Here is a 13921-nt window from a genome sequence, read left to right as displayed (position 1 = left end):
AGTAGGTGGATCCTGGTAGCTTTTCTTTTCTTTGTTTTTTGTTTAAAGAGATTCCTTTAATATAATGAATACAAAAACATGACCTCTGCCGAAGATTATAAAGCCCTTCAGAAATATGAGAAGGAGAAATTTGAAGAGGTGATCAACAAATTAAAGAGACTGGTGCTAACCTCACAGTTTGATAGTATGCCCACAATTATACAGCTTTGAATAAGTGAAACTATGGTTACCAAACAGCTTTTTTTTATTGTAGCATCTACAGTGTCTGAAAAAGGATGTAATAATAAATAACTGTAGATGCATCATGAGACACCCATTTATTTAATTACAGTAGTGGATCTTTCTACATAGTATTCTCAATGTCTTCATTCTTCAGATTCTCCAGGCTTACGAATGTTGTCAATCTTCAAAATCATTCTAACCATTTGTGTTGCAAGAGATATCTGTTGCTTTTTTGCCAATGAAGGTTTCTATGACATGCTATTGCTTCATATCATTTGTTCCCTTGTGCAAACAGTCGATGCCAAGAGCAAGGTTCCTCTCATTTACTTGTCTGGCTTGGGCTTCGGTCATAGTCTGGATGGGATTCATGCCACTGTTTTCAGAAAGGGCCTTGGGAATGACCTCCAAAGCGTCGGCAAATGCTCTCAAGGCATAGAGTTCTAAGGTGGGGCACTTATCAACCTCTTGGCTAACTGGCAGGGCACAGGATATCTCAGCAGCCCCTCCTCCACACACCATATGATTATCATGGATGAGCTTCCAGATGACACACAAAGCATCATGAAGGGGTTGTTTCACCTCCTCAATACTCATCTTATTTCCTCTTCTCATAAAAATGATTACAGCTCTGGAGTTCTTACACTGCTCAATGACCAGCATTTTATCCTTAGTTGTCCCAAATGAGATCTCCTGTACAAGACCAGCAAAGCCCAGCTTCCTGGCCGAGAGCTCTGAGAACTTGGGGGTGATCTGCCCTCCTGTTGTGATGGCAATCAGTTCAATTTCAGGTCCTCCTACCCAGTGAACCACAGGCAAGTTGTTCTGAAGTAGTAAGTGATTTGCTTCATCATCAAAGTCCCACTGACAAATTTCTATTTTAGCACCAGTCTCTTTAATTTGTTGAATCATCTCTTAAAATGTCTCCTTTTCATATTTCTGAAGGGCTTTATGATCTTCTACAGAGGTCACATCCAGCTTATGCTTTGTTTTTGGTTTGGGTATTCAAATGGACATGTGAGAATTACAATCTTAGCATCTTCCACTTTTTTGGCATCTGTGGGTGACTGAAATCCTTGTCCACAATCATGTCCTTAATCCATTTAGTGTCCTCCAGCCTGCCACCCACTTTGCTTTCTACTTTGATAAGCTCAAAGTCAACACCTCTCTGCTCCATATCTGTTACAGTAAGGACGGCATTCACAGCAATCTCAGCCATTTGTCAGTGACAACTGTTGATCACTTTGGAGCTCAGCATGGTTTCTGCAGTCTGAATCAGGGATTTGGTGTCCTTTACATCAACAAGGATGCTATCGCTGATCTTGTCCAGGTGTTCAATAGCAACACAGGCAGCCTGCTCATAGCCACCAGCTATTCTGATTGGGTGAATACCTTGGTCTAGCAACTCCTGGGCTTATTCTAACAAGGCACCAGCCAGGACAACCACTCCTGTGGTTCCATCTCCAATTTCATCATCCTGAGACTTGGACATTTCCACCATCAGCTTGGCAATCTGATGGTCGACATCTATCATGCTTAAGATGGTGACCCCATCATTACTTACAGTCACATCGCCATCCTTATCCACCATCATCTTATCAAGCCCATTTGGTCCAAGTGATGTTCTCATCGTACTTGCTACAGCCTTTGCTGCCACTATATGAGACTTGAGGGCCTCAAGTCCCATAAGGCGGGACTTGCGGTCCTGATCCTTGCTGATGAGGAAAGGGGGCCCATATCAATCGAAGGCGAGGGTCTCCATGGATGCCATGTTGCAGCAGCAGGAGTTACTTTTCCACTTTTTCTTTATTTGACAGCCATTAAGGCTGGTTGGTAAGACAGCTGGTAAGACAGCCTGGAGCTAAGTAAGAGCTGAGGTGCTTAACATTAAAAGAGGAAAGATATCCTAGAGAAGCTAGGCAAGACCAATGAGCCAGGAAGCAGACACAAGGAGGCCATGGACACTGCACAGGGAAAAGGGAGGGGGGAAGGAGTCCCTGTGACTAGCAGCCAAAGAAGGACCCAGGCAAGATCCTACATGTCTCTGGATTTGTAAGAGTTTCTTTCTCATATAAACATGTGCTTCCTTTTCCACAAGAAATCTTCAACCAAACTTCTAATGCATATTAATGCTATGTGGAATGACTTTGCTTTTCTTGGAGTGAGGAGGCTGGAGAGCTGTTTTAAAATCACTGCATGAAGGAAACCAGAGGAAGAGAACCACATGTTGGAGAAGAATGTCCACGACCTCAACAAGGTAACACACAAAACCAACAAGCGTGCAAAATTTTAACATGACTCTCACCAGGACCCAAATGTTTAATTTTGACTCATGCTCGTTTTGGAGATTTACTCTACTTTGCAGATAACAGATGCAGATTATTTTTAAAGTACTTTTACAACTCACAAGTCCTTCCCTCCCGACTCTGGCCATCTCTGCCTTTCACAAGAGCTTCTGTTGCAGGGTTACTGAGTCTGACCCTGCTTATTAACATCTACTGCTGAATATCCCCTGACTATTCTTTACTGAAAACAGATGTGACATATAATCATGCTTTTCAGAAAACAAAATCAGAACAACTCTAGCCTCTTCTAGTTTTATTCTTGATTCTTTCAGGGTTAAGTAAGCTCACTCAGATTCCTCACTTAATTTCAACTCCCTAGCACCTATAAATGACACCCTGGTTACTTATTTCTTACCATGAGTTTTTTTTTCCTGGTTGTTTTATATACATGGGATTTTTCTATCACTAGATTGGGAGAAGGTTGCTTTACACCTCCTTTCTATTTCTTGGGTCTCCATTTTGGTGTCATAACTAGATTGACCCACTAATCAATGCTGGTGGAATTGATGAGCATATGAATAAACAATAATCAATAATCCTTTTGAGTCACCCAAGTCATAGAGATGGCAAGTGTGTCTATGTTTTATAAAAATATTTCCCAATTGAGGAACTTATTGATAGACGTAAGTGATACGGCTGCTTTATTTTCAAGGTTCTCCCAAAGTGTCAGTGTAGCTCAGGGCTTTGTGTGGGTTTCCATCGCAAGTGATTACAGAAGTGGCATGTGGAGAGTGGACTAGGGGCAAAATATATGCAGGAAAAGTGGAAATCACCAAGGAAAACGACTGAAGGGGAAATCAATATGAGGTGAAAGGTCAACAAGCCTCCTGCTGTTACTCTGTCAAAATGTATTTAATGGGTTCATTGGATATTTTTCACATTTAAGAAATTGACATGAGAAAGGGTAAGCCTGTAATAACTTTTTATCTCTCACTTACAAAATAGCCTTTTTTTTTTTTCTTTTGAGAATTTTACCTCTGGTCTCAGTATTGCATTTATGCCCAGGGGTTTGAGGCTTCAACAGAACCATAATGACAAGCTTTCAAAATAGATAAGATAGTTATTTCCTAAGTAGTTAATTCTGTAATCATAGCTACATCAACGTATCAAAGTGTAATTTCATATATATTTATTAAAGAAAGAGCAGATATGGAACTTGCTGTATCCAAGGGTATAGTTTCTGAGTCTGAAAGTATGAACTCACCATATTTATTAAAAAGATAGCTTATTTATTCTTGTTTCTATCATCTGTACAGCTAGATTGATCTTCAGTTATCTCCTCTTCAAGAAAGAACAAGAATAACAGATACAAAAAGACCCCATTAATTTCCAGCAATTAATTTTGGTTGGGGACTTTAAAAATAAAGCCTCTCCATGTAAAATCATATCTGTATTATCTTTTTGAAATTTCTAAACTCTCAATTGATGAATGCTTCTCATTTTTTGACAATTCTGTCATTATCTTATTAGAAGTTCAGATTTTTATATTTCTCTAATATCTTTAATCAAGGTACTTTTAGGTGCATTAGAAATATTAATTCATTCAATAGTTCCTGAGCTATGCAGAGAGATTAAGCATTAAACATTAATATCTGGAAAATTCAGTATGGTAGATTTATGTATGCTGTTTTATCCCTTTCTAAGACTAAGAAATTTATGTTCAAGATTTAAATTTCCTTCAGTTTTCCATCTTGAGCACCTGACACCAATTTGGCAAGGTCATACCACAGTCTTAGATTTCTGTAAAGAGCTGCTCCATTAATTTTGGTGAGCAATACTATAGAACTAAAGCATGGCCTGGGGATGTTTCTTGAAATTGTCAAGGCCCCCGGGGATCTAGCACCTTCGTTTGCCATGGGTAATATTAGCAGAGCTCAAAATAAGATTACATACATGAAAGAAGTTTGAAAACCGAAAGTACTTTATACAATTTTCCAAGACATGCTGAGATTTGAAATTTCAAAGAGTTAATGTGAAAAGGCACTACAAAGATCGAAATGGATATTTTTGTCCTTTTCATTTCAGAATGTTAATCATCAGTCATTTATTAACCAAAGGTTTATTAAATATTTGCTATACATAAGCATTTCACTAGATATTGGTGAAACCAAGATAAAAAGAACATAGTCACTGCCCTTTAGGAATGTTTTGCCTAGCAGGAAGCATTAATGTAAACAAAAATTATGTGACAAGTGCAATGTATTAGTTTTCTTCTGCCATGTAGCTAGTTGCTACAAACTTAATAGCTTAAAGCAACACACAGTTATCTCATAGTTCCCGTGGGGCAGGAGTCTGGGTAGAGCCTAGCTGGGTTCTCTCCTCAGGATCTCACAAAGCTGCAATCAATGTTGGCCAAGGCACAGTCTCGTCTAAGCTTAGGATCCTCTTCCAGACTCATGTAGTTGTTGGCACAATTCATTTCTTGAAGCTGTAAAACTCAAATTGTCTTATTCTTCAAGAGTAGTAGGAGAGAGTCTTTCAGCTCAGGAAAGCCCTACATCCTCTTTTAAGGGTTCGCATGATAAATCAGACCCATCCAGGATAATCTCCCTGTGACCAACTCAAGGTCTGTTGATGGGCGCCTTTGGCAACATCCGCAAAACCCTTGTATGTTCACAGTAAGCATAATCAGGGAGTGATATCCTATCATATCCACAGATCCTGCCTACACTGAAGGGGAGAGAGATATATAAGAGTATAGGGTCACTGGGCATCATCTTATAATTTTGTTTACCACATTCCTGAAGAGACATATTTAATAAAGCAGTAGTGAATGAATACAGTCTGGTTATGGAGAAATAAGGCAAAGAAAAGGCCATGGGCAATGGTGAGCTGTAGACAAACTAGGTTCCTCAATGTCATGATCATTAGAGTATTTCTGTGTCACTCAGAGAGAAATTTTTTGTCTTTTCTTTTTGACATGGAGTCTCACTCTGTCACCCAGGCTAGAGTGCAGTGGCACAATCTCAGCTCACCACAACCTCCACCTCCCGGGTTCAAGTGATTCTCTTGCCTCAGGCTCCCAAGTAGCTGGGACTACAGGCACCCACCACCACGCCCAGCTAACTTTTGTATTTTCAATAGAGATGGGGCTTCACCATGTTGCCCAGGCTTGTCTCGAACTCCTGAACTCAAGTGATCCGCCTGCCTCAGCTTGCCAAAGGGTTGGGATTACAGGCATGAGCCACTGCGCCCAGCCCAGAGAGAAAATTTACTTCAGATTTTTTATAAACAAAGAGCTTCAAAGTTAAATTAGAGAGGAGATTTTACTTGGTCACATTAAGGATACATTACAGGTAAATTCAGATGCCACAATTATTGGGTCCTGTTAAACAAAACATTTGGACTATATGGTACCCAAGTGGGAAATTGTGTAGGTCCTTGGATAGCGGACCTTAAGACTTTTCAAGACATTAGGTGTCTTAGCTTGTGACAGAAGCTTGTGTGGCAATCACATATTTGAGAATGTGATTGCTGGAAGCAAGAGTGGGACAAGAGAGCATGAAGCAGGAAAAAAGAGAAGCCTGACCCCAAAATGTATTTTGAGTTGGTCATGCATGAAGCCTAAAAGGACTTCTTATAAATGTCATGACATGGAAATCAGAACTTTCCCTTTGGAGATAAAACAGGGAACCATTGTTCTGTTCGCTCCTGATACCTATTGGTCAGCAGTGGCCCATGGATCTGAATGCCAGAGGGGCATTAATGGTGGCAGGGAAAAATGAAAGACATAGAGGTGTGAAGTAAGGTGAAGTGATTTTGGGTTGCACAAGCAAAAAGCTGGTGAAAACCAGTGCAGAGTTGGCCCTAGAGCAGTGATAAGGTACAAGGTGGGGCTCAGGGGGTTTGGAAGAGCACACAAGGGGAATTTGCTATGTTGACCTTTGAAAAATATGATGGGAACTATCTGGAGCCAGTCTCCAGAAAAATGAAAACATGCACACTTATACACACACAGAGAGACACATTGACTCACAAACAAATTGTACATAGCTCAGGTAGTTTTATCCTTGAAGCCCATCCACATACCCAAGAAGAGGGACCTCTGTTTCAGGGGCTAATTATAAAGAAAAGATTTTGACAATATGGCATTCATGTAAGAAACTATGTAGGTTTCTGCAAGACAAGTATATACTTTTAAAAAATATATACTTGCCCATTTTTTTTCTCCGTGAAGTATCATTTTCAAAATACTATGATTAGAAAGCAATTGTCAATTAGATGGCTGTCTTTAACATCTGTTAATCTCCTCCTTAACAGTAACCGTAGGTATATTCTGAGTTTGTTTGAAATTACTAGTCATAACAGTGATTAGACTGGTGTGAAGAAAAAGGTTGGAATATGTTAAGAAAGCAGAAACCATATTAAGGCAAACGCTAAGATCAGAACCTGCAAATTCTGGTTTGAAGAAGCTTTCTATAGTATGAACCTTTTATCTCTTCATGCCAAAGCAACACTAATAACAATGACAACTCAATGTCTAACTCTAAATTTGATGACAGTAATTACTATAGACACAGAGACTAGTAATATGAAGGCTACATGTGTAATCATCATCCATAGTTTGTTCTATATAAGAGTCATCATCTGAGCTCTTAGTTCATTCAACTACCCCAGTCAGGCCTGGGAAAGAAAATGAGTAAATGAATCAGTGTAGTGTAGTCTGAATGATTAAAACAGCAAACTAAACGCATTTTCCTTTTTGAGAAATAGATACAAAGGATTGCACACTCACTTGTATCTTGGTTTAATAACAGATCTGTTTACAAAATAAAAAGAAATTCCACTAAAATCTGAGAAAAAAAACAAAGGGAGAGTCACATAAGAGGAAAGCTAGAATAAAAGTAAAGTGTGCTGATACATTAGTCACTAAACATAAATATATAGGAACACAAAAATAAACTATAAAGAAACAATTGGATTTTCTCTCTAGACCCCTCTCAGATGTCCAACAAAATACAGCAAAGAGAGAGCTCTCTGACATTAAATATAGATTTGAGTGTATATTTGTTGTGGTTATTTGCTCTTTTGGATCTTTTGTGATAGATGGAAATATTGAAAACTTGGAAATGCAAAAGTAGCTCACCATTAAATGTATACCAATTCTAGAGTCTACCAGAGAAAATATGAGAATTACTATCTAAAATCCTATATGAATTTCTAGATACTTACTGAAAATGTCACAAATTTTAGAGTTCATAATACTATTCAAGTCTCTTTGAAAACGCATTCACCATTCATTTATAATCACTTTTTAAAAGCCAGATATGTCAGTATGACCACTGAGAATACATTTTGAATCTTCTTCTTCCAACATTTTTCTTACTACTGTGAGAACTGAGGCTGATGGGACTGCAGAGTTTTAACTGGGTTGAAGGAGATATGTCTGACTGATAAATGCTAAAGAATCATCCTAAACATTCTGGGCTAATACATCAGCTTTCATTTTGTTCTTTTATTTTTATTTTAGGTTAAGAGATACACGTGCAGTTTTGCCATATAGGTAAACTGTGTGTCAAGGGAGTTTGGTATACAGATTATTTCATCATCCAGGTAATAAGCATAGTACTTTACATGTAGTCTTTCAATCTTCACCCTCCTTCCACCCTCAACCCTCAGGTAGGCTCTGGTGTATGTTATTCCCTTCTTTGTGTCCATATGTACTCAATGTTTAGCTCCCATTTACAAGTGAGAACATGTGTCTTTTTGGTTTTCTGTTTCCACATTAGTTTGCTAAAGATAATGTCCTCCAGCTTCATTCATGTTGCTGTGAAGGACATAATCCCATTCACTTTTATGTCTGTGTAGTACTCCACGTACCATATTTTCTTTATCCAGTCTATCACTGATGAGCGTTTAGATTGATTCCATGTCTTTGCTATTGTGAATAGTGCTGCAATGAACATACATGTGCATGTGTCTTTGTAGGAGGATAACTTATATTCCTTTAGGTATATACCCAAAAATGGAGTTGCTGGGTTGAACGGTAATTGTGTTTTAAGTTCTTTGAGAAATTGCCAAACTGCTTAATACAATGGCTGAACTAATTTACATTCCCATCAGCAGTATATAAGCATTCCCTTTTCTCTGCAACCTCACCAGCATCTGTTATTTTTTGTCTTTTTAATAAGACAAAATGGACTGTTGTGAGATGGTATCTCATTGTGGTTTTGATTTGCATTTCTCTAATGATTAGTGATGTTGAACATTTTTTCATATGCCTGTTGGCCTGGTGTATATCTTCATCTGTTTGTGTCTCTTTGCCCACTTTTTTCTGGGGTTTGTGTTTTTTGCTTGTTGATTTAAAATTCTTACAGATTCTGGATATTAGAACTTTGTCAGATCCATGGTTTGCACAAATTTTCTCCCATTCTGTATGTTGTCTGTTTACTCCTTTGATAGTTTCTTTTGCTTAGTTAGGTCCCAATTGTTAAATTTTGTTTTTGCTGCAATTGTTTTTGATGTATTCATAATGAAATCTTTAACAGAGACTATGTCCATGATGGTATTTCCTATGTTACTTTCCAGGGTTTTATAGTTTTAAGTTTTATATTTAAGTCTTTGATCTATCTTGAGTTGATTTTTGTGTATGTGTAAGGAAGGGAGTCCAGTTTCAATCTTCTGCATATGGCTAACCGTTTATTGAATAGGGAGGTTTTTTTCCCTATTGCATGTTTTTGTCAACTTTGTCAAAGATCAGATGGTTGTAGGTGTGCAGTATTATTTTGGGTTCTCTCTTCTGTTCCCTTGGTCTATATGTCTGTTGTTGTACCAGTACCATGCTGTTTTGGTTACTATAGCCTTGTAGAATAGTTTGAAGCTTGGTAATGAGATGCCTCCAGCTTTCTTCTTTTTGCTTAGGATTGCCTTGGCTATTTGGGCTTTTTCAGTTCCATATGAATTTTTTTAAAGCTTTTTTCTAATTTTATGAAGAATGCCATTGGTAGTTTGATAAGAGTAGCATCTAATGTATAAATTGCTTTGAGCATTATGACCATTTTAACAATATACACATCAGCTTTTAAACCAAATCGCGGTCAGCTCTTCTGCTTACCTTGTCACCTCCTTAAGATCAATCTTCACATAGACCTGTTAGTATGTTAGAGAAAAGTATTCTCATCAACACCTTTAAGCTACCTATAGTGTTGCATGAGCTCTTATCCAAATAACCCATCTTGTAGGGGATAAACCAAAACTCTCTAATCATTACAAAAGAAGAATTGATGCCCTTAAGTAAGCCAAACATAGTGAAGGTGTTGGAAATCATAAGAAAAAGACACTCAACTATCTCATAAACCATATGAAGCTTGCCCAACTAAACAGCAGAAAACCTGTTAAGAACTATTTCTTAGAAAAATCCACTGGATATTGAACACACTACTAAGCACTAATTTTAATTGACTAATTCTAAACCTCTCTAGGACCATTAATACATTACTTTTAACCTACTTGTGTCTATTTTAAAAGCATATTCCTGGTAGCATATATTTGTTTCTGATTTTTTATTCAATCTGATAATTGGCTTCTTAATTGAATTATTTAAACCTTTTATATTTAATGTAAGTATCACTATGGTTATGTTTAAAATGATTATCTTGCTATTGTTTTCTATTTATCTCACCTGTTGTTTTCTCTTTTTCAGTCCCTTTTGGATGAAATGAGTTTGCTTTTATGATTCAGTTTTATCTACTTTGTTGGCTTACTAGCTACAACGATTTTATAATTTTAGTGGTTACATTGTGGTTTAAAGTTTACATATGTAATTTGTCACAATCTATCTTCAGATGGTATTATAATACTTTATGTTACAAGTACTTTAGGGCAGTGTACTTCCTTACTCCTCTCACAACCTTAATATTATTGTCATACATTTTACTTCTACCTATGTTATAAACTGCAGACTACATTGTCATTATTTGTATTTAAATAGTCAGTTACCTTTTAAATTGATTTAAATAACAGGAAAAAGTGGTAGTATTTATTCCTGCAGTTATCATTTTCAGTGTTCATCACTGCATTGTATAGATTCATATTTCCATCTGGAATCATTTTTCTTCTATCTGAAGAAATTACTTTAATACTTTTCACAGTGAGGGATTTTGATGATTAAGTCTGTCGATATATTTATGGCAATCAAATCTCTAGTTCATCTTTGTTTTTGAAAGATATTTTGCTAGGCATAGAATTCTAGGTTGATGATTCTTTCTGCTGTACATTAAAGATGTTGCTTCAATGTCTTTTCACTTATCTTGTTTCCAATAAGAAATATACAATTATCTTAATATTTTTCACTGTTTTTAATGTTTATATTTACACTGGCTGTTTTAAATATCTTCAACTGTTCACCTATGGTGAATAATTTAATTCTTTGCTGCAATATTATTTTATGTTTTTAATGCTTCAGGTTTATTGAGCTTCTTGGGTATGTAAGTTTATGGTTTTCACCAAATTTGAATATTTTTGATCATTATTTTATCAGGTTTTTTTTCTGCCTGCTGCTTCAGAAACTCCAATTGTGTATATTATAAACTGTTTTAAAAATGTCCCACAGTCCACTGTTTTGTTGTTTTGTTGTTGTTGTTCAGGATTTTTGCATCTCTACTCATAAGAGACAATGGTCTGCAATTTTCTTTCTTGTAATGTTCCCTGTTTGGTTTTGGTATTAAAGTTTGGGCTTATAGAATGAATTAGCAAGTGCTCACACTCTACATCTGTTTTCTGGACAACACTGTAGAGAATTGATATCATTTGTTTCTTAAGTGTCTGGTGGAATTCCCTAGGGAAACCATCTAATCTTGGTGCTTTTTGTTCTGGAAGGTTATTATCATTAGTTCAATTTCCTTATCAGCCTATTTAGATTATCTATTTATTCTTGTGCGAGTTTTGGTCAATTGTATTTTTAGAGGAATTGGTCCATTTTATCTAAGTTACCAAATTTATGGGTATAGAATTGTTCACAATATTCATTTTTTATGTCCATGAGATCAGTAGTAATGGCTTCTCTTCTCTGATATTAGTAATTTGTATCTTTCTTTTTTCTTGGTTAGCCTGGTTAGAGGATTACACATTTTGTTGATCTTTTTAATGAATGAGCTTTTAGTTTCACTGAATTTCTCTATAGTTTTCTTATTTAAAACTTTATTGATTTCTGCTCTGATTTTATCATTTCTTCACTTTTGCTTAATTTGGATTTAATTCTCTCTTATTTTTCTAGTTTCCTAAGGTAGAAGCTCAGGTAATTAATTTTAAATCTGTATTATTTCTAATATATGCATTCTATGCTATAAATTTCCCTCTAAGCTCTGCTTTTGCTGCGTCCTACACATCTAATAAGTTGTATTTTTCAATTTTCATGTAGTTTGAATTTTTAAAAAATTTCTTGAGATTTATTCTTTGACTCATGTTTTATTTAGAAGCATGTTTTTTAATCATGAAATAATTTAGAATTATTCAGATACCTTTCTACTATTGGTTTATAGTATAATTTTACTGTGGTAAGAAATAATACTTTGTATGATGTTCATTCTTTTATATTTATTAAAGTACTTTTGTAGCCCCAAGTGTGGCCTATCTTGCTGAATGTTTTATGTGTGTTTGAGAAGAATGTGTATTATGATGTTGTTGGATGAATTGTTCTATAAATATCAATAAGATTCAGTTGATTGATGGTGCTTTTCAGTTCAGCCATATTATTACTGATTTTCTGCCCCAGACTTTGCAATGATACAAAATCTAAACCTGTTATTCATCACAAATCCGCAGTATAATCCTGTTACAGGACTTTAAGTCTTTCAGGACACAAAGATCATTTTGTTTACTGAAACAGAGATGCTCCTGATACCTTACAAAAGTATTTCTCTAATACTAGTGCCTCTGAATCATCTGAAAGGCTTGTTAAAATGCAAAATGCAGCATAGTCACTCTCAAAGCTCCAGATTTATTACACCTTGGGTAGATTCTGAGACTGCATTTCTGTAAATTTTCATAGGTATAATTGATGTTGCTTGTCCAGAGACTACACTTTGATAACCACTGCCTTATACCATCCAGGGGGACATTTAAAAATGCATAACCTCCAACACATAGAAGCCAAGGATATGGGGAGAATTGTGCACACCATGTCAGAATGGAATAATGAAGAGAAGATGACTCTTGATGAAAGTTTTCTATGCCTTGGACTATTCTGAGTGAAGAAATGGGTGATTATGAAGCTGCTGATAGCTGCTCATTAGAGGAGACACAGTTGGGAGTCATGCTTTTGTGATGTTGGCCATCAGCCTACATGAACTGTAGATTCTTCCTTCTCATTCCTTCTCAGGAGAAAGTTTCTCTTATTTTGACAAAATTTAAATTAGACAACCCAATCTTGTCCAGTAGATTGGAAACAAAAGTGAACAGGAGACACAGCAAAATAACTTTTGGCTTAAGTGCCCCAGGAAACTTCCTAATACACTTTCAAGTGACTGAACACAGCTTCCCAAATGTTGGAAGATAATTATTTCTCAAGAGTGATTAAATTAATCATCAAAGCCTAGGCCATAATTATAACCATGTTTTTATGCACTTTTCTCAGGTTCTCTTGCATAACCTGATCAAGGTTCAGTTTTACACAACGTGGGGATAGTACATTCTACACACTCTCAAGAAATATTTCTTTCCTAGCTCTTTCCTGACAAGTGGAGTGGCTCTTGAGCTAACCAAATCCACGGTTTGACAACACCCTCCCTAGACACGGTGCTTGATGATACTCCACATTTGCCCACTCAACAGTCAATCAAGAAAAGTCTTCTCAATTCTAGAACTATTTTTCTCCTAGTGACTTTGGTTTTTCAGACATAAAGTAAGCAGCATCAGTAGGAAGTGACTTCATCTGCTGTTAAGCACAATAAGGTTATACTTTCTTTATACCTGGGAGATTTATACCTCTCAGCAACTCATCGTCCTCTTGGAGAATGTTGCAAAATGATGCTGTATGGTTAAGATCCCTGATATGTTTGTGTTTTCTGATAGAATTCTACTATTAGTTAACCAAAAGAAACCTAGATTTTAGGATATTTACCCAAATATTTTCTCATAATCTATATCTAAACAATATGAATAAATATTATCAATAATTACCCATATTATCCCTCTTTATTTTAGGGGGAAAGAGAGAGGTATGGCTAGGTTTGTAACCTTTATATGTGCAAAGTCCAGGAAATTTATTCTTCAGGCTAATTTGGTCCTGCCTTGGAAGAACAGGTTTTGCCTCACCTCATTCTGCAGGGGAAGGGATAGTTAACTATCTCAATGAGTTAAATATTCTCATCAGGGATGCCCTTTCATAAAAATATGTCAATCCAATTCCTTGCTCAAGT

General features: G+C 36.4%; 1 pseudogene; it reads right to left on the bottom strand.

Moving 5' to 3' along the window:
* Window positions 1-361: 361 nt before the first annotated feature.
* On the bottom strand, window positions 362-1990 carry LOC701143 (T-complex protein 1 subunit epsilon pseudogene; annotated as a pseudogene).
* Window positions 1991-13921: the final 11931 nt, after the last annotated feature.

Source organism: Macaca mulatta, chromosome 17 (assembly GCF_049350105.2).
Source record: "Macaca mulatta isolate MMU2019108-1 chromosome 17, T2T-MMU8v2.0, whole genome shotgun sequence".
Classification (NCBI taxonomy): domain Eukaryota; kingdom Metazoa; phylum Chordata; class Mammalia; order Primates; family Cercopithecidae; genus Macaca; species Macaca mulatta.
The sequence above is the reverse complement of the archived record's forward strand: the minus strand, read 5'-3'. Positions and strand labels throughout refer to the sequence as shown.